The sequence below is a fragment of the Chiloscyllium plagiosum genome, unplaced genomic scaffold (genome assembly GCF_037043375.1).
Source record: "Chiloscyllium plagiosum isolate Xiang-an unplaced genomic scaffold, Cpla_swu_hap1 HiC_scaffold_3, whole genome shotgun sequence".
Classification (NCBI taxonomy): Eukaryota; Metazoa; Chordata; class Chondrichthyes; order Orectolobiformes; family Hemiscylliidae; genus Chiloscyllium; species Chiloscyllium plagiosum.
The window spans coordinates 137,182,370-137,205,146 of NW_028270141.1; the positions used below are offsets into that span (position 1 = coordinate 137,182,370).

Sequence of the window (22,777 nt, forward strand, 5' to 3'; positions counted from 1 at the left end):
AAGTTGTGAGGGAAAACGATTCTAAACAACAGTGAGAACTTTGAAGTTATTGAGAAGGACATTGAATTTGAAATGTTAATCCTATTATAAAAAGAGACAGACGCTGCCGTTCTGACATTTAGAAGCATAAAATATTGATACTACACTAGCAATCCACAAACATCTGCAAGAGAGAGTTGAAGAGTTGTGAAGCTTTGGATGTCTGTCTTACATCAAAACTGAAATGAACACACACCTGAAATGTCATACCTGTCTCTTCTGCACACAAATGCTCACTGACCTGCTTTTTGTTGTCACTCCCAGCATTATCATTTACTGAAGTGCTATGAACAGAGGATGTTTTGGTGCCTGCAACTCTGTGGCCTGTACTTACTGAAACAATGTACAGTGAAGTTTGTCTGTCTGAAAAATACTTGTTTTGATCACCAGCTGCAACATTGGGTCGATGAGCATAACTGATTGTCAGAGCCAGGACTCCAATAGACATTTCACCTCATGACCCCTCACACCAAGTTGGCTGTCTGCAGAAATCCATTACCAGTGCATAATTGAAGACCTGTCATTGATGAGTCCAGATTAGTGGTTTTGAAGATTGCTACAGGCAGGTGGTGCAGATGTTTGCACATGCCAGTGATTCTGAGTTCAAATTTGCAGTAGAGTGCATGCTTTGTGAAAGCCTGTAACTGTGTTCCATTTTTCTGTGATCTGCAAATTTTGTTTTACACTATCAATGTGCTTCTAATCATCTTTTTCCCTGTCTCATCCTTGACATGTAAACAGCAGATCTGGTGCCAAGCTGTCAGCACATCCATGTTTATGTTTAATATCAGACTGACCACTAGAACATTATCTGTTGTTTTGCTGCAGAGATGTCAGAACTTCCTTACGTCAGATTCATATTAACTGACTGTAGACTTCTCAGAAAAGTGGTCCACTCAATCTGTGACATTACCCCTGTTTTTGTATAAAAATACTTGTTTGTTTTTTACTTAAGTGTGTGGGCAGGGATGAACTCGGAAGGTGTAGTAGTGTCTGCCTAACTTTGAGCTCATATACAAAACAGAATAAATTTATGATTAGTGTTCCTTAGTATCTTCGTCAGATATTGTTTGGTTGTTACTTTGGGAAACTGTTTAGTCCTGTTGATTTACATCAAGGTGGAGCGGCATGGTGGCTCACTGGTTAGCACTGCTGCCTCACAGCAGTAGGGTCTCAGGTTCAATTCCAGCCTTGGGTGACTGTCTTTGTGGAGTTTGCACATTCTCCCAGTGTCTACGTGGGTTTCCTCCCACAGTCTAAAGATGTGCAGGTCAGGTGAACTGGCCATGTTAAATTGCCCATAGTGCTCGTGCATTAGTCAAAGGGAAATGGATCTGGGTGGGTTTTTCTTTGGAGGGTCGAGGGAATCTAATCTGTTACACTTGCACTCTTGTGCAAAATATAATCAGCCAATGGAGAAGTAGCAATTATCATTTGTTGAGGCTTATTGCATTGAGTAGGTAGTTGCATTTGACAGAATTGCAAACTGTAAGGAGGGACATAATTGTAAAATTTAATCTGGGCCATTCATAAATTGAATGAGGAAGCTTGGATAATAGTGGTTTAGAATTTCCTCCTCTCCAAAAGGCTGAGGAATTCTGGATCATTTTGAGCTTTGAAAGCTGAGACCAATAGACATTTAATGTTAGATAAGGGTTTAAGGAGATAAGGGAGACAGATAAATGGAGTTGGGGAGCAGGTTAGCAGTGATCAATTGTAAAATGAAACACACCCAAAGCTGTACCACCTCACACGCAGGTTTCAAAAAAAAAATGTGAGTCTCCCTGCCTTAGTTTACCTCAATGAGGCAATAGATGTTCATGGAAGAAAAGCAGCAAGTTCTTCAACTAGTGACACCAAAAATCTGGTCGTTAAACTCTTTCTGTTTCTGAGATCTTGCTGTTGCAAGTGATTGGTGTATTGCAATCACAAGGCTGACCTTGCTCCTCTGCTATGGAGAAAGATATCTGCAGTCCCTTTGTGGTCTGACCTGTTTGTGAGTCCAAATGTACGGCAATGTGACTGTGCTCGAGAATTGTCGAACAAGTTACTGAGTTGTATTCAAGAGGGTGACCCATGAACAATTTCTCAAGCGAAATTAAGGATGGACAATAAATATTGACCTTGGCAGCACTGCTGATATCATCCCTTGAATGAATAAAGTAAACAAAGTTTAAAAGACATTTAGACTGACACTTGAGCAGACAGGGAATGGAGGGATATGGGCCATGTGCAGGCAGATCAGATTAGTTTAGAATGGCATCAGATATGGTGACCCGAGGGGCGTGTTCCTGTGCTGTACAGCTCTATGCTCTATGTAAGACAATAAATGTCAAGAATAATGCCTCGAGTCAAAACATGAAGAACTTTAATACGTTATAACATGAAAAACCATTGCATAATGCTCTTGCTTTGTGTTGCAGAATAGACAACGGCAGTGTTGTGAATGACGTGCTGATATCAGTCCCGTTTTCCTGTAAATATAACTGACAAAAGTGAGCAAATCAGTTATTTATGCCAAGTTCTTTCTGGTGATGAATTGAGCAGCATTTTTTCCCTCCCCTTTAGTATCTATTTTCTACTGATAACATAGCGCATGGAAATTATTTTAAGTAGACCTTGCGGAGACGATGACTACTTTATCGTTGGATTGTGTGACCCCTTGGCCTGCGTGGAGATTTGAGCCAGAATCTGGCATGTTGTAAGTTTCATGGCTATTTGTCATGCAAGGATTTATATCTGCATGGGACATATGACTGACTTGCATAAATGATTACCTTATGTACTAGATGAGCATATTGGTTTGCAAACCACATTTTGAGTGCTCTGTCTCCTATGCAGTATTTCCCCACATCTTATTATATTTAGCTTCTGTAAGGTCACATACTTTCACTAATCTTCTGTGTAGAGAAAGTAGACTAATGCGTGGGCAATTTTCATAGCATTTGCTTAGGATTGCATTTGTGCATAAGTATTGCGTTACAGATGTTGGTTTTGTATTTGCAATATATTGCTTTCTGTACAATACAAAACGATGAGTGATTGTGGGCAGAATTTGATTGTGATTGATGCATTCATATGAATTACTTTATCCACTGAGTTGTCAGAGAAGTAGGTAAATTTAAAATAATTGGGTTATGCTCCCTGCTGAGAATGCAACGTAATATAATGTGAATAAAATCGTAAGAAGGATTTTTAATTTTGCCACCCCCAGGCATAGGGGATGGGGTTGGGACTTTGGGATTAAATTGTTAAAAATGAAAAATTTGATTCTAAACTGCCTCAGAAGCATCTCCTTCTGGTTTTACTTGGGACTGTTTGGGGAATCAACCTTCTTCTGAGAGGGAAGGGTCATTCATTGTAATATGGTAGTGTATCTCTTGACACTCAGCCATTAAGATTTGACATTGCTAACATAGGAAACTTGGTGACTCATGGATGACAAAAGCTGTTTGGATCCAGCAAGTAATATTTATTCCAGGACTGCTTGTGGTCTGGGAGATGGAGGAGCACGTTGCCATGATTTCCTCAACTCTCCTGAGATCACCAGACACCGTCCACAACTACAGACACCCCGGTGTAAATTTTATTCTTTACCTGCCCTGATCCTCCAGCATTCTCACTCATGGGCACCCCCATTCCCACCTTGTCTCTGGGCTCTAGCATCATACAAAATAGGAGAAGGCCATTCAGCCTATAGCTCCTATGCTGATTGTCTGAAAAAGCCATCAATCAGTCTCTCTCCCCTATATTTATGAACTTTTGTAAGTTATCACATGCAATAATTTTACAATATAGAAGCATGTACTTTTCTACTCTGATTTGGCTAATGATTATCATCTTCATTCTTGGTATGTCCTCTTGTAGCAGTGTAGTAAAGTTGGCTTAAACTGGCACATGTCATGGCATTGGCAATACGAACACTCTGTAGGCACTACTTACTCCCATTTTCATCATCCACTCAGCTAAAGAAGGATAAGTTGGAAAAATTAATGCTTGTTTGGGCTTTTGTGGTTTTGTAGCCATGAAGACGTGTAACCTCCTTTGCATTCCTAAAGCAAATCCAACATGAAGAATTGTAGAAATGTCAACTTATAGATGCTCCTAAATAACTAATTTCTTGCCCGAATTTAGCAAGTTGTATTTTCGTTTGGATCTATTTTGGGTATTGTATCCATAGCAAAGATTGTGAGCCCTAACATCATCCTGGCTGTACTAGCCTTGTCCCTAACCAAACGGTTTCATTATAGCTACATTATTGGCATCTGCCTAAGACTGTGAAAAAGTGACCACTTATGTTCTGTCCACAAGAAAAAACAAATCAGCCAGTTGCTACTCTATCAGTCTACCTTTGGTCATCTGTAAAGTGATGGAAGGTATTATTGACAACATCATTTGAGCATTTGCTCAGCAATAACCTGCTCACTGATTTTCAGTTTGGGGTTTATGAGGGCCACTCAGCTGCGGACATCATTACAACCTTGGTTTAAACATGACCAATAGCTGTGTTCAGGAAGAGGTGATGGTGACTGCACTTGTCATTAATGCAACTTTTTACAGAATGAGGTAACAAGGAGCCCCAGCAAATATAGAGTCAGTTGGAATTCTGGGAGAAAACTGCTGGTTGGAGTCCTATTTCACACAAAAAATGATGGTTGTGGTTGTTGGATCATCAATCCTCTCAATCCGCACTGTGGTGTCCTAGGCCCAACCATCTTCACCTGCTTGATCAATAACTTTCCCTCCATCCTCAGATCAGAAATGGGGATGTTGACTGATGGTTGCACAATGTTCAGCACCATCCGTGACCCCTGAGATACTGAGGCAGCCCATGTTCAAATGCAGCAAGACTTGGACAATATCCAGACTTGGGCTGGAAAGTGGCAAGTAGCAACCCAAATGCCAGGCAATGCCCATCTCCAATCCAACCATCTCTCCTTGACATTCAAAGGTGTTATCTCTGAAGTCCCCCATTGTCAACATCCTGGGAATTACCATTGACCAGAAACTGAAATGGACCAGCCATATAAATACTATGGCTACAAGAACAGGTCAGAGAATAGGAACTCTATGGTGAGTAACACACCACCTCCCTCCTTAAAGCCTGTCCACTATCTACAGGACACAAGCCAGGAGGGTGATGACGTACTCCCACTTGCCTGGATGTGTGCAGCTCCAGTGATACACAAGAGATTTGACACCATCCAGGACAAAGCAGCCAACTTGATTTGCACCCCATCCACCATCTTAAACTTTTGTTCCCTTCACCAGTAATGCACAATAGAAGTAGAGTATATTATCTGCAAACCGTAACTCACCATGACTACGTCAACAGCATCTTCAACCCCATGATCTCTATCAGCTACAAGGACAAGGGCAGTGGACACATGGGAACACCACCACCTACAACTACTTCATTCAATGACCTGCCATCCTGAAATGGAACTTTATCACTGTTCCTTCACTGTCACTGGGTCAAAATCTTGGTAATCACCTCCCAAAAGCGCTGTGATTATTCCTATTCCCCCAAGGAATATAGTGATTCATGAAGTCAGCAAACTAATTACTACCCTCGCTAGGACAGTTCGGGATGGACAATAACAGCAGCACTCACATCCCATAAATGAACAAAAAGAAAGGATGAAATTGAGGAATAAATGCTGGCAAATGATTCCCACTCCCAAGAACATGCTGAAAAAATGCATCAGAGACCATAAACATGCTGGAAATCTGAAATCAACAGTGGCCACGGAAACTGCAGCTCCCTCAACATCAGGGAAAAGCTGAGATTAGTTTGGATCTGGATTTGAGTATCTTGTTTCACTCCATACTCCTTTTGTTGAATTTCAGAGGATGATATTCTTTAGGCAGGTAATGTAGATACTGAAGGATCCTGTGCGCCCAGAATTATCAGGTTTTGGATGGGAGCCTAACTGAGACCTCATTTGGCTCCTCGGGGCCTCCTGGAACTAAAAGTACCTTCTGGCACCAATTCAAAGAAGAGTAAGCAAGTTTTCCCCTGTACCCTAGTCAATAGCTACCTCTCGATCAACATTCACTCATGAACAAATGATTTGGTCTTTCATTTCATTGTTTTTATTCAGGGCTGTATCATGTACAGTTAGTAAGTTTGCAGATGACACCAAAATCGGAGGTGTAGTGGACAGCGAAGAAGGTTACCTCAGATTACAACAGGATCTTGATCAGATGGGCTGATGGACCGAGAAGTGGCAGATGGAGTTTAATTCAGATAAATGCGAGGTGCTGCACTTTGGGAAAGCAAATCTTAGCAGGACTTATACACTTATTGGTAAGGTCCTGGGGAGTGTTGCTAAACAAAGAGACCTTGGAGTGCAGGTTATTAGCTCCTTGAAGGTGGAGTCGCACGTAGACAGGCTAGTGAAGAAGGCGTTTGGTATGCTTTCTTTTATTGGTCAGAGTTTTCCCTGGAGCGTCGGAGGCTGAGGGGTGACCTTATAGAGGTTTACAAAATTGAGGGGCATGGATAGAACAAATAGACAAAGTTTTTTCCCTGAGGCCAGGGAGTCCAGAACTAGAGGGCATAGATTTAGGGTAAGAGGTGAAAGATATAAAAGAGACCTAAGGGGCAACTTTTTCACACACACAGTGGTACATTTATGGAATGAGCTGCCAGAGGCAGTGGTGGAAGCTGGTACAGTTGCAACACTTAAGTCATTTGGATGGGTATATGAATAGCTGAAAATGTGTTGCTGGAAAAGCACAGTAGGTCAGGCAGCATCCAAGGAGTAGGAGAATCAACGTTTCGGGCAAGAGCCCTTCTTCAGGAAACCCGAAACGTCGATTCTCCTGCTCCTTGGATGCTGCCTGACCTGCTGCGCTTTTCCAGCAACACATTTTCAGCTCTGATCTCCAGCATCTGCAGTCCTCACTTTCTCCTGGGTATATGAATAGGAAGGGTTTGGAGGGATAGGGGCCGGGTGCTGGCAGGTGGGACTAGATTGGGTTGGGATATCTGGTCGGTATGGACAGGCTGGACCGAAGGGTCTGTTTCCATGCTGTACGTCTCTATGTTCTCTATGTGAAGAGTGACTTCTTCATTTTCTGTATTACAAAATTGACTTCATCTCAAAAGCGTTTCACTAGCTGAAAATGTCTTGGTGATGCCTTGAGGTCATGAAGTGCACAATATAAATGCAAGTGTCTCTATTTTTACATCAGCTAAAATGATGGTTGAATTTAGAGAAATTGATCATTAAAATTGGCACTGCAAATGTCAGTGAATTTCAAGGGCAGTTGATTCAGAGAATATGGTGCAATTTTGAGAGAGTTGTTGATGTTAGTGAAGAGTGATAAAGTGGCTTGTGGATTGGCTCCAAATTTTCAAAAGTTTGCCACGATTTGCTGATTATAGTGTTGGGAAATTTGAGACAGAATTGATAGTGGAACTGATTGAAAAGCATTGCAATTTTTGTGTGCTTGGAATAAATTTGAAGTGTGACTTACAATCTACACAAATATTTATTGTATAGTTAGGTGTTAATGTTCAATAGGGGCTGTAGATTTATGGATATTTGCATTCTTTTGATGATTCATAGACCAACACAATTCATTTCACATCCGTTCCATTGGATTTAGTCAATGGAAGAAAGAGAACTCACTGAGGAATACAAGGCAGGAAACAAGTTCAAAATTAACTATTCAGTTTTGGCTTCCTCTTTCAGACACATGCAAGGGCTTGGGTGTTTGTTACCTGTTGTCCTCTGACGTATTCAAATGCGCTGTTTACTTGAGAGCATTTAAAAAATTAAATTAATGTTGTGCATTTCATGACCCTCCAATGTTGTGAAGCACATTAGCGAAAGTAGTAACTTTTGAGGTGTAATCGTTGATTTTGAACACAGCAGCCATTATACATACAGCCTGGTTCTACAAACAGCAGATAGATACCAGTCAGAAAAATCGGCTTTTGTCATATGGGGTTAGGAATAATTATTGGTCAAGGAAGACCATATCTTAAGGAAGGATGTGCTGGTGTTAGAGGGTGTCCAGAGGAGGTTCACCAGGATGATCCTAGGAGTGAAGGATTGTCGTATGAGGAGCACTTAAGAATTCTGGGTTTGTACTTAATGGAAGCTTAAAAGGAGAAAGTGAGGACAGCAGATGCTGGAGTTTAAAAGGATGAGGGGTGTGGGAGGATCTCAGTGAAACTTGCAGAATACGAGAGACCGAGATAAAGTGGACAGGGAAAAAATGTTTCCACTAGTAGGTTGGCTAGGACCCAAGGGCACAACTCTGTGAATGGAGAGGGGAGAACTAAGATGAGGAGGAATTTTGTCAGCTAGGGTGGTGAATCTATGGAACTCATTGTCACAAAGGGCTGTGGAGGCCAAGTCAGTGAATGTATTTAAGACAGTTAGATATGCTCTTGATTAGTCAGAGGATTAAAGAGTTAAGGGGAGAAGGCAGGAGAATGGGGTTAAGAAACATATCAGCCTTGATTGAATGATAAACCAGACTCGATGGAACAAATGGCCTAATTATGCTCCTATATCGGTGGTCTTACTCCTCCATTGAGTTAAAAGTGGCACATTCCAGCCCAATATGCAATAATAACCATATGAGTCAAAAGACAATTGTTAAAGTAAAGGTGAAGCTCATGACACTTTCCATTACTTATGTACAAATGCAACAGGAGTTTCAGCAATTTGGCCATCTGAGATGACACACAGGAATCCAGAAGTTCTTGTTTCTGTGGAGCTACTCCGCCATTTTAATTGTTAGAGATTTTGGAAAGGATTCATTTCTTAACTTTCTTTATCACTATTTTCTGTTATCCAAATCTTTCTTTCTGGCTCCCTTTGTCTTTCTTTACATGATTTGACATTGAATTCACTGTTCTAGTGATTCCTTGTTTACATTTGCCACTTCAATTTCAGAATCGTTTTGATGTATATTTTAATGTATTAGTATGCATTGTGATGTTTCCATATCACACTTCAAAGTATTTGCTGTGTGAAAACTCCCTGAGAAATTCAGCGTTAGATCCTGCAGGGTGTGGAATGGGGGGAGGTGGTTGGGGGTGTTGCTGTGTGGTCCACCAATCAGCAGTAGCCCATTGCAAGTTCTCTATCTGCTACTTCCAATGCTGATACTCCTGATCACAAAGAAGATGAAGGAAATTTTTACTTTATTTTCAAAAATAAACTTTAATTCATAAAAGAAGTACGTACATAAACATTGAAGCAGTTCAGTACTGTACAGTAGCATATGATGAAACAAACAAACATTGAAATTTCATTCTATCTAGTAAACAAACCAAAGGCATTTCTTACTTGTACATGACTGTATTTTCATGTAGTTGAGATACCAGGACGGTCCAATAACTGAAGAAACGCAATTTAACTTCAGCAGAAAGACCTCAGACAGTGGTCTTTCCTCACTGCACCTTGGCGGCAGCTGCCCAAACTTTCACGTGCCCCTCAGCACGTGGTCCTGGACCTTGGAATGTGCCAGTCTGCAACACTCGGGCAGGGTCAGCTCCTCGCCCTGGAAGACCAACAAGTTTCGGGTGGACCGAAGAGTGTCTCACCGAGTTGATAGTCGTCCAGGCACAGTCCATGTTTGTCTCAATGTGTACCCCTGAGTGTTCAGCCCTCAGTTACTCTCTTTCAAGGCTGACTTTTTAAAAAAATATTTTAGCTGTTCATTAATTTTACTGAACTCTGCCAAGGGTGGCTATGATCCCACAGAACAGGAATGATAGCCACTGCAGTTGGCCATTGGGTTCGGAAGGCAAAGCAGAGATGGCAGTTCCTGCTATGGATTAGCTTTTCCAGTAATTCCTGCAGGAAGGCAACGTGTGGGCGTACAGTGTGACTTGTTCAGCTCTTGATAGCAAAACAGGGTCTCACTCCACTGGCACACACTTCTGAGTGTCTTGCTTTCCAAGTGAAACTTTTAGGAAATCAGGGAAACAACCCTGAAGAAATATGAACTTTTGAAAAAAAATCCTATATAAAATGTCCTGCATACAAGGAAGCAGTCTGGCCATCTGCCTCACGCCATTGCTGATTCAAAGTGACCTTTCTGCTCGCATTCCACTTCTTAACTGTTATGATTGAATTAGCTTCAATAGCTATGTGAGGTAATATTTCCTATTCTAATAACGCTTTACCATCTTTCTATTGTGCATTTCTGCTACTAATCCAACAAATCTGCTTCTTTGTTACCAATTTGCTGAACAGTGGAAGTCAGCTTTCACTCTAAATGCTTGAAGATATTCAAAGATTTTAGAGGTCATTGAATATTGTTCTTACTGAGGTAATATTACACTGAGATCCTAGGCAAGATTCCTTAACTTATGATGGATTTGGACAGGATGTCCCAAAACATTAAGCATCCTGGTGACGAGCGATGAACTAGCTCCCCTTTTTTATTTCCTCATTCCCTTTTCTTTGCAACAAGCTTAATATAGAAAAAGATCCCTAACTTTGTTTCATCTGGGTGTAAGAAATCCACAAACTTGTGTTTTAAAAGAAACCAATTTATCCAAGATTTCTTGCATCAACAAAGGATGAGTTTATTCATTACTAAATGCCAGAAGAATTAGTAATACAGCATATATGCACAGATATTTCAGAGGTTAGAAATGAGGTTAGTCCGATAAAAGTAAAAGTTAATAAAACAGGTATGTAGATGAGTCTCTGAATTATTCTTGTGATGGGCAATTTGAAAGTTGTGGCTGTTGTGGATGTTATGAGTAACATTGCTGTTGGTAGGTGAACATCAACTTTGCTTGCTGTTTGAGATTCTGGAGTTCTGATTCTTTTCAAGAATGACTGAATTCCAACATTCACAGTATGAGAGTTATTTTGTCATCTTGTTTCCCTTGGTCTGGCTTGTTAGCCAGCTGATTTCTAGCACTGAATAAGAGACACCCTTTACCTGCAATACAGGTGGCGAGGGGATAATTCTTCAACTATGACCTTAACAACTCACTAATGCTCAAACCCTGGCTGTTATACTTCAGAACATTCAGTCCCACCAATATACTCCAATAGTGTTGCAACTTTCTTTTTAAACTCTGTTCCTGTCTATTGTTTAAAGGAAGAAGCATAAAATGCGTTTGCAATTTGGAACACAGTCCGTGGGGTTGGCTTGCTGTTGAGCATGGGGTCATCGATCTTTTGTTATCTTTGTAGGGACGAGTTCACAGTTGGATCGACTTGCTTCTGACCTCTTTGTTTGAAGACTCCTTTGCATCTTTAGATGTGAAATGCTATGGGCCTCTCTCCCCATACCGTGTGATAATTTAAAACTACGGCCATTTCTTTTGTATTAGCCCTTTTCTACAAAGCACATTTTGGAATTACAAGTTAAAAAATGTCCATCATACTTCAGGGTTTTGACATTGTGCATAGATTCTTGTTAAGCAAGGGTATCAAAGGAAATCAGTGGTCGGTGGGAATGTTGAATTTGAAACGGAAGAATCGGCCATGATTTTATTAAATGGCGTTGCCTATTGTACACCAATGCAGTCGTCACAGATTGTATGCAGTTTTTCGGATTAGAAATTAACTTGAAACCAGAAAGACACCTAAAAATAAAAAGTTGCATTCTGAGTGTGCAGACTTCAAATTTTATTTGGTCATTGCGTGAAGCATGTGTGCATGTTTGGTCTGGAGCACTGAGAAAATGTTTTGCTGCAAGTTAACTTCTGTCTATTTCTAAAATGATAATTTGAAAAGGAAGCTTGACTTCCAAACATCAAAGCCCAACAGTTAGCTGGCAGTACAGTCTCACTATGATATGACAGTACTGCACATCCCTTTCCATGTTGAGTGCTTAAAGTTGGCCGTAAGAGGCATTTGTCTGTGGAAAGTGTACGTGAAGGTATTCAGTAAGCGAGGCCAAAAGTGTCTGTAACTGAATACCCATTTTGTACAATTGCAGGTGAAACTGATCAGATTTGAAGTTCTGAATGCAAGGTGTTTTAAGCAGTAAATCAATGATTTTGAGATTTTAAGATTGCTTGCTGAGACTTGTGATCACATTGACCATGTTCCTGTGGTATTAGTACATGTTTGTGAGGACAGCGATTGCAATCCTGAAAGCTTAACCTCCATTGCGTATTGATTATGGTTCCTTATGTTGTAGGATTAAGTTCTGCCTTTTCTGGGACAACCATTTTGTTTAACTGTCACATTTCAGTATTACAAAGAAGTTGAATATTTTAACCTTCCCCTCTCAATGTGAAAATGTCATCTTCCTGTTGTGCCACTAGGAGCTGTGTTGGCCAAAGCCCTGCTCATTTGGCTTAGGTAGACACCATAAAGATCCCTAAATTTTTACAACTCTTACAGAGTTATAGAACACAGAAACAAACCTCAGTGCAACTCATCCATGCCAACCAAGGTACACACATCATTTGACCCATATCCCTCTAAACATTTCCTATTCATGTTCTTGTTCAATTGTCTTTTAAATGTTGTTTAAATATTTAAATCTTTTAAATGTCTTCAAACGGTACCTGCATCTCCTACTTCCTCTGGCAATTCATTCCACATAAGAACCACCCTCTGTTTGAAAATGTTGCCTTCAGATCCCTTTTAAATCTGTCTCCTCTATTCAGAAAAGACAAATTGCAATCTCTGAAAAGATACTGCAGAGGCGACTCAGACTCACTATTGAGATCTAGGTATTACTCGTATTAGTGATGGAGCTGGCCAGGTTTCAGTCACTCCATACGGATATAGTCATTTTTTCTGAGCTGTAAGCTCAGAGTCCTCCTCCTGCAATGGTGGGTTCCTAGTTGTAGCCTTTCTTTCATACTTTGAAAGCCCTTCCCTGATAGAGTTAGCAAAGTGATTAACCACCACCTGCCCAGCTTGCCTCTGCCAAGTTTCTGCACCAGGCTCACAAGATGTCCTTAGTTGACACTTTCCTGCTGTATTCACCAGTTTGCCTTGTACAAGCATGCTCAGTTGTCTCGCCATAGTTATTCTTAGTGAATGCATTTTGTTTTGGAAGGTTCTACCATTAAACAAATTAAGAAATAGCTATTCTTGCTGAAAGACACTCAATGTGGATATAATTTTCTGCCTCTTTGATTGTACTCATTAATCCTACATTGTCCTTCATGTGCTTGTATTCTGCTCTCCAGGAAGACACCTTCCACAGGATTAACACATATCCCTCATAAGTAAATGTCGATTTGTTTGTCATAAATCTGTAAATGTGCATTGTCTTTGCTCATGCTCAAATCCCTCCAAAGCCTGGCCGCACGGTGGCCCCATCATCTTTCCAACATTGGCTCCCCCTGCATTCCCAAAAAAAATGTTTTGTTGTTGTTCAATTTGCAGCGATGCCTTCAGCTACCATGTCCTTAAGGTGTGGAGTTGGCTCTGACTAATCACTTCACCTCAATCACTTCCTTGACGGTGCTGCTTAAAACCTGTCTTTATTATCAAATGTTTAGTCACCTGTCCTAATATGTACCCCAAATAAGAGCAAAATATTGCAGACATGAGAAATCTGAAACAAACACAGAAAACTCTGGGGAAATGCAGCATCTGTGGAGAGAGGAGCAGAGTTTATGTTTCAATCTTTACAAATGCTGCCAGACCTGCTGAAGTTCTCCAGTGTTTTTTCTGTTTGTTCTAGTGTGTCCTTTTTGTGGCCATGTGTCAGTTTTCATCTGGTTACACTCAGTTAAGTACTTTGGGACATTTACCTGTGTTAGAAGTACAATATAGGATCAGGATGCCCTTCAAGCCTGCTCTGCCATTCGAGATCATGACTGATGGTCTACCTCAATGCTATTGCTGCACATATCCCTTGATGTCATTAGTACCTGGACATATATCAAACTGAAATGCAGTTTTTGTTGCCGTAGCTGGCTAAGTGGCTGTTTCTTGGAAGGATTGCTTGGGTTGCCCCTTCAATACATTTGTGAGTGAGTTTTAACATTAAAATTACTGACTACCCTAAGATCAAGACCCCCAGAATGGAATAAAAAAATACTTTGTAATTCATAAAAACAAATGTAGAGTGTGTACCATATTTAGTTCAGTTTGGTCCGCTGATGTCTGCACCGATAGTGTGTAAACGATTTGTATTATTGTTGCAGTTCCATTTTCAGATATCAGCAATTTGTGATACGATGTGTCATTTGGGTTTGCCTGTTGTGTTTGTCAGCCAGATGGAGCTAAGTATCTATCTGAATAAGTGCAAAAACGCAAAGGCAGCTTGCACTGACTTTCCCCTTACCACCACTACCCCACCCCCAGAATGAATCTTTTGCACGTTCTTTTAATATATTGATCAGAATTTGTTGACTGAAAGCTTTTGGACTGTAGAAATTGTTTTCACCGAACCATCACTCCTAGCTGAAATTTATGTGCATACTTCATCTCTCTGTTAGACCGTATCAAGATTTTGCAAAGCATCAAGTTGATAAAGAGCATTTTGTCTTAAATAAACCCATAACAGTTTCTGAATGCATTTGTCTCATTTGATGAGAGGTAGAAACATTTGCCTCAAATGATAGAATTGTACACCACAGGAGATCATTTAACAGATCCTTGCCTGTATTGTCCAATTAGTCCCACTTTCTGTACTTCCCCAGGGATCTTTTTCAGTATTAGCCAGTTCCCTTTAGAGAGTTATTACCGAATCTGCTTCCACCATGCTTTCAAGTAGTGCATTCCGTATCATAATAATTCTTAAAGTCTGAAGTCAAACACCACTTAATCGTTTATTTGGATTGTTCTGCTTTGTCATCGGGATGGATATCTGCAAACAATTAAGTTTCTTCAGATAAGTGCAGGTTATAGCTTCTTTTCTCATTTTTAACCAAATTCTAATCACATGTTGCCTCAATCTTCTTTCTTCTTCTTTTCTGATTTTGCCCAGCCACGTAGAAGAATTTGTGATTATCAGGTTCCCACGACTGCCACCATGAACTAGCTGTGAGAAGGTATCTCATAGCTGTCTGTGTTGGCTCGTGAGACTGCAGCAGGTGGACTGCAGCGGTTCAAGAAGGCAGCCAACCACCATCTTCTCAAGGGCAACTAGGGATGGCCATTAATGCTGGCCAACCAGCAATGCCCACATTCCACACATGAATATGTACAAAAAGGGGCAAGTTCATTGCCCTGACTGCAGCTAGTGTAGCAATCAGCTTGGGCTCCTTCTGTGGGCCACTGACTAAGAAAAGTATCAGGCTCAGCAAAGCTAAATTTTATCAAAAGCCTTGCCAACCATCTCCCCACGAGTAACAGCTACTTGACCAGATATGCTTGTCACACAAATGTATAACAATTGGCTGCACTTGAACCCAGCATGGAATTGATAACTTCCAATAAGCACACAGCTTTCCTCCTCCTACCTTTTAATTACATAGGTTTACTGTGCAGAAACACGATGTACATAAAGTACGTTTTAATTTCTGCAGCTCTGATGTGGAAATATTTTTCTTTTTCTGTCGAGGTTAGATTCATTGTTTGATAACTAACAGCAATGATTCTGGTGTATGTACATTTGTTTTCATTCCTGACCTGTTTTTCATATTTGATGACAGATTAATTACATCCTGTGAATTTGAAATTACTTTGTAACAGCCCGATATTAAATAAATGGGAATAGAATTTTATTTTTAGTTTTTGAAGAAAGTAGCAGACAAGTGGCTACTAAATGAATAAAGGTTATATGACAGCGTGTAGTGAGTCACAAATAACCACCCAAAAACTCAAAAATAAAATACTGTAACATTTGCTTGCCGTCAATTGTGGCTGACAGCATTTGCTACGATGTGAACTTACCTTGTTTCATATGACCTTTACAGAGTCATTTATATTGCAGAATATTGTATTTTGTGGTAGATAACAAATTGCAGGAATAGCTTGACTTTCTTCTGCACGTCACTAGTGTGCTAGTCACTGCAGTGCATAGTTTATTTTTTAAGCTTTTTTTAAAAAAATCTGCTACAACCTCTGAGAAGGGGCAAGAGTGATTTTATAGGAATTGTGGCAGGTGCTCCTGTCAGAAACTATGCTAAGGTGGAATTGATGAACACATTTTTAATGAATCTATAGTAGATATACAGTTAATATTTTGAAGGGACTCTGTCATGCACTGAATGGCAATGTGTGGAATAATCTGTCAGGCAAGGGTATCAGAGATAGGCAAGCATGTGATTCAGAATGCATTTGAATCCTAACATGATTAATAAAGACAGCAGAGATTCAAAGTTGAGATCCCTTTTCATCCTAAATTGTATTTATAAATCTGATTACTAATATATCTTGTCAGAATATAATTTACAATACAAATCAGCTGTGCTCATTACAAATATTTTAATAATGGCTTTATTTTACTACAGAATTGTTCCAGCAATATGACAAGGTTATTTTCGCTGCATTTTTATTTAGTATAATATTCCGAATCAATATCCCACCTCTCCCCTTAAAAAAATCCTCAATCATCTGTGTCCCTAAACTGAAATCTAAGTCTAATTTAGCTAAATCTTGACTGTAAAGGAAACCAAAAAGAAGATTTGAATCGACCAGGGGAGCATTCTTTGAATCATAATTTTTCATTTTGAGTTTGCATATATTTCAAGTTGTTACTATGTAACTAAAATAGATGAAAGACAGCGTTAACTTGACTCTTAACTAATGGGAGTCGGAGAGACCAGCGTAAGTCTCCTTTTGAAAGGTCATAGTTACTGAAAGCTGACAACTGAATTAACGGCAGTTCAAGTGCAGCCTCCAACACCTTTCATCAGTGAAACAATTTCTACTATTTGATATCACTTACTATGATTCATATCCAAAGCCATATCTGTTTTTTCTTTTGTTTTTTTATACTGCATAAATTATGTGGTTAGGAATTTTATTTTATTCTGAGAACAGTGGTGATAAGGAAACATTATTTTGTCCTTTAGTCTACTTCCTTTATTCTCAGTCTCTACAAATAAAGAAATCTTCCCAAGTGCAGCACTTTTAAAGAAAATAAAATTACTAAGTTGGTGTGTTTTCTCTGTACTGATGCCACTCAGGTTGCAAACCAAAAGGCAGGGTTGTGCAGAGTCCAAAACTCAGAATATTCTGACAAAAAATATCGGCACCTTGCAATGAGTGAAACTGGTCAGTATGTCTGATAGAGGATTTACTAACCCCAGTGCAGTAGGCTGGATTTCCTTTTCACTGTATTTAGTAACTTACTGGTATTACTCCTATTCTTCAGTGATGGGGAGAAGGCAGCAATGAAGGGTTTTGTTTTTGCAATGTAATTAAAAACCTACAAATTGCTCCTTTTGTTGAGTCTCAAGATGTGAGCAAGCTTAATTATTGATAGCAGCCTGGAGGCTATCTGTAATTTAAAACCTTGCAACCACATCTGTTTCAATACCACGGTATCCCAGAAACTGAAACAAGGAAATGCCATGGCATTTTAACGTGAAATCAATTTGGAAAAACACCCAACAACAATGACCTAATTATTGTCATTGCGAAACTGTTTCGTATCATTATTAACTGCATCGCGTAGAGACTTTAAAGTTTCATAAAATCATCTACGTGTGCGCTCGGTAAAAGTGCAAAAACATCTTTAACCTGATCTGCTCATCTCATTTTATGAAGATCCAGACATTGGGTGCAATGTTTGAACTATTTTTAAAAGTTTTTTTTCTTAAAGCCTTAAATATGTAACCAAGCTGGAATGGCTTACAAAAAACAATTGTCCTTGATAACTCACCGCCTTTTGATCATTTTTTCCACACCTCATCTTTCTTTTCCCCTTGCATCTTTTATTTTCGTCTTTTTTTTGCAGCTGCTTCACTTTTTGTTTAAATGCTGACATATTTCTGTCTTATTTTATCCACCTACAAACGATTAAATCAGACAGGACTTCATTTTAAAAGACGCAAGAGCCAGTCGTAACAAAACCGAACCTTTAGTCATTGATCACCACAATTTAGTGGGTCTTTTTTTAAACAAAAGAAAATAACTCAATTCTCATACATCTTAAACACATACTATAAGTAATTATTAAATTGATCCTAATATATTTTAATCAAAATAGTGCACATTGTCAAATAGCTTTTGCACATTTTGCTGAATTATTGTGGTATCAACAATGAAAGGCCTGAAAATTAATCTTATTTTTTCAGTAAAGTTTCCTGTTCATCTTTGTGCACAAATACATACACACACATACACATATATATATATATAGATGTGTGTATGTGTAAAATATTTTACTTGTTTTTCTCGTGTAATGGAAGGTAAGGCACATACAGAAAACAAATACCCACAGACGAAGGGCTGTTTTAGTTAAAAACAAGATCATGTCCACACCCTCTATTAACTTAATCGACCACAGCCTGATACAAGACATGCACTTTTTTCAAGGTTTCCTCTGTAATAGTATACCAATATCATACACCTCTTGTAACAGTTCTTCCAATTCACTGAGGTTTTAAAGATTTAACTATAACAATGTTTCCTGTACATAAATATCAAACTACTGCAATGTTCCCTGTTTTTTGGGGGGGTCTGAATGCTGACGAATACATAACTAACGTGACTACTGCCAGTTGGCATCATGCTTTGGTTCAAACATTTATGTGATGGATATTCTTATGTAGACCTAAGTTGTAGGTTCATGTTTGAAATTATTTTCTACAAGCAGCCAGCTGATGATTAAAAAGTGAACTGTCAAAGTGTTAGGAAGTTCGGTTGATATAGTGGCTGTATTTTTATGTGTTTACTGAATTTTACATTGTTATGTCCATACTATTGTCATTTGGCAAATAAGTTAGTACTCTTTTGATTTAATGAAAGTTTCACATGGCTTCCTTCAATCTGGCTGAACAGAAGAACAAGTCCAGCAGCCAAATTAATATTGTCCTATTTTGCACATTTACAATTCCTCGCCCCTTACAAAATACTCAAATCTGCTTGAAATGTAAATTGCATGATTGGATTGTTTTTGGTATCAGTATTACATTTTAATTATATCATGAGTAGTTTTTAAAAAATGTTTACATGTGGAGTGTGCTTATAATGAGCAACTTAAGTAGATCTGGCTGCCTCTGTTTTAATTGATGTGCTGTTCTATGTTTTCAGAAATAACAGATTTCAGTGTGGTTGTCTTTTTGAAGATGTGGAACCTTTTCTCGTGTCCACAGTAGCTCACATTTGAGGGTATCGGGCTTTTGAGGAATAGGCATATTTGATATTTTGAGTGCAGCAATATAATCAAGAAAAGAAGCCATATACTCAGTAGTTTCACAATGTGTCATGTCTCTAAACTCTGGTTCATTCATGCGCTGTGTGGGCACATTCGCTACATTAAACTGAGAAAAAAAAGGTGGAAATATATTTTCAGCAGTTTCAACATTCTATATGTGTAGTAAGGTATTGACATCTCTAACCACAATTTGAATTCGGGACATTAGCAGCTTTACCTACTGTGCTAATATTTAATGTAATATAAAACAAAAAAACCAAGAAGGATTGGGGTTAATCGTTGCAGTAACAATTTGAGTGTGCTGTTTCAAACTGCGCAGGAACCTGTTTCAGTGAGATAAATGTAATATACACAAGCTAAACTTGACATGCATGATAATCTGTGTAACTGTGGGCGTATGTGCTGTAAATGTTGCTGCACCTTTTGCAGAATGTTCATACAGACTCTCTTAAATGCAGAAATATTCTTGCTGCAACTTCTGTGAAGATCAGACTGTCTCTGATCAACCTGCTTTCTTCATTGATAAATAGCAATATCTAATGTGCTATCACAGACTCGTGCTGTAAGGAATATTGGATACTTATAAACAGTAGATTTATAAAATTATTTAAGGAATGGCAATGGACATTCCAAGACAGAATCAGTTACTCACAGCACAATATACATTGCACATAGACTGTACGTGGTAATAATTCTAATTGTTTTGTAACCATCCAAATAGGAACAAAAATGGCTCTCTACAAAGCGCAAGATTTTGCCACAATTACTGATAAACAGAACTGATAACAAAATTAAGCGTACAAAAGCATTTATAAAATAACTCGTGAAAATATAGAAGACTACCAAAAGCTTTTGTGTGTGTGTTGATGTTTGGACAGTGAGTTATACAAAAAGAAGGTACAAACCTTGAGCATTTTAATTGAATATTCATTTTCTGCAGTTTTATAAACTCCATGGTCATTTAAATTCTCCAGTATTAAAAGCAACACTGTAGTCTTAATTGGAACAAATTTTAAAATTGTTTGCACAGTGGAAGTAAGCTCCCGCCTTGGGATAAGTTAACATTTGCCATTTTAGGATGCAAGAGGCTGCATTGCAGCAATTAAAATGTGGGGCATAAGAATGATCTTGTTCTACTTTATCTAATCTTGTGTTTTTTTATAAATAAATATATAAATAAGTCAAACTGAAACTTGATGGCTTTGCTGATTATTTTTTGTAATCAGCCACAGGGAAATTTTGATAGGTATGGTTTTGTTTCACAACCTACACTAAACATCGTGAGGAAAATCTCACGAGCTGAACTTGCTTCACTAACTGTCTCTAAAAGTCACCCTCCTCCTCCAAAGCAAAAAAAAATTATTGCCGTTAATTTATTTGGCTAACTGTCCAAAAATAAATTAGATTTTTGTGCCCTTGTTGCATAGTAAATTATTAATAAACATAACCTTGTTCCTTTTTCACAGTTCCAATTGTATCCCAAATAATTTCAGGGTTATGATTTATAATTTAGTTTTAGCTGAAGTAATAGACTAAAAAAAGCTTTGACTTGGTTGCAATGATTTTTAAAATGGATTTGAACTATTTTTAACATGCAAATAATTCTTCTTCAAAAGGCAACTCAAAACGGGTTTGCTCTAATCTGTATATTAGGCTAATGATTTATTTTAAGTCAAGTGGTGCCCTTGCTGGCATTTTCTGGGTTTTATTTTCCACTGCTAGCATTTAGTATGATTTAGCTCAGTCATTTTCGTTCCCGACAGAGAAAACCACATGTAAGTTGCTGCTCCTACACTGAAACGAATTGCAGAAAAGTGGAAAATATCACTGATGTGTGTGGGTAGTTTTAGCTACAAAACCAGCATAGCTGTTTGAGTACAAAACACATACACACACACACACATATATATATATATATATACACACACTCACACACACACACACACATATATATACTTACACACACATATATAAACACACACAGATATATATTCACACACATATATACATACATACATACACATAGACACACACACATATACATATTTATATACTATTTAGTGGTTAGACCTGAAAGTTTTCAAAAAACCGTATTTGTACAAGTATAGGGTTTAAAAGCTGTGTTCTACAGATGATTTCTGATGCAAGTTGTTTTCTTTGATCGTGGTTTGTCAGCTGATTCTGTTATTTCCTTGTCAATTTGACATACAAACCAAAGCTCAACCTAAATTTGTTTAGAGTGGAAAACAAAAATACAAATTTATTTGAAAAACCTGTAGCTGTGCATTTCTAAAATGTCTTTCCTTCATTTAATGAGTGTAAAGTATTGTAGGAGGGGTTTCCAAAAGATAATTGATGGCATTGCTTCCTTTATGAGGCAAAAAGACTAATATCTCAAGCAGCAGGCTATCATATACATAATATATATTTCTACATAATGAGGGAACAACAAAATACTTTGGATCAGAATTTTGCTTATTGATTTATGATACACTTTGTAAATGCTCAGTAGATTTCAGAACAGCATAAATATTCATTCTTGATGATCCAGATTAAAATCGACTTAAAGATTTTATTGATCATCATATTGGCATATTCAGTAATGTGTTTGAACTGTTAGCATACTTAAGTTTCATTTTTTCATAAAAGTACAAGTTAACATCTCAGTAGTGAAGTTCCTAATTGGAAGGGATATTTCATTGATTGACTATGCATAATTTGAAAGAAACTATTGGATCTTCTCAAATTCATAACAATAGTTGTTAAGTAAATCTTTAACATGATCACAACAGGTCATTCTAAAACCTCTTTAAACAAAAAAAAATACAGTTTTGCTGAAACGGTACCTTTAGTTTCTGAGTGTCAAACCTTTTGTGTCATTGTGAATTATGATATTTGTCACTGCTTAAAATAATTGCCCCTGGCTTTTTTTAGATGATCTGTTGGTCAGTTTTTTCGCCTTTTGTTTATGTTTCAGAATTACTGAAAGCTGAAACAGGAAGCAGAATCGTACTGTTTACCGAACATGATGTACTGTACTTCTGTACAGTGGTGAACTGTTAATCCAGAAACCAGGGTAGTCCAGATACAAGTCTGCACTGTCTATGTAAGTGCTGACCTTTCTTTATTCTGCACAACCATCTTGACTATTCAACAGGTCACTTTCAGAGCTCATTTTTCTCATTTAACAATTGCATATCATTAATTGAGTTACAATGCATAGTGAAAATAAGTTTTTGGGAAAAAAAATCTATGTACTTTGTCCCTGAGGAAATAACTATTTCACAGAGCTTCTGCCTTTTGCAACATTTTGGCCTCGGTGACCAACAAAATGTGGACCCAGCTGTGATCATTAGACTCCATGAGCACTATTTATGCAAATAGCATCTGTCTAATTAACTCGAGCACATTAAGGTTTCACCTTGGTTACTTATCACTTCAACCAATTACGAATGACAGCTCAGAGCTTCCTCATCCAACTGTCTGTTTCTAGCCAAAGTGA

The 22,777-nt window shown here is 38.4% G+C and overlaps 1 long non-coding RNA gene across 10 annotated transcripts in view; it reads left to right on the plus strand.

Annotated features, from left to right (window-relative positions):
• The window catches only part of LOC148151355 (uncharacterized), a 562,305-nt gene that overhangs the window by 286,750 nt on the left and 252,778 nt on the right, over positions 1-22,777 (plus strand). For all 10 annotated transcript variants that reach the window (XR_015754637.1, XR_015754634.1, XR_015754636.1 and 7 more), the window contains one exon: positions 22,253-22,381. This is a non-coding gene — a long non-coding RNA (uncharacterized LOC148151355). The remainder of the gene's footprint in view (positions 1-22,252; positions 22,382-22,777) is intronic.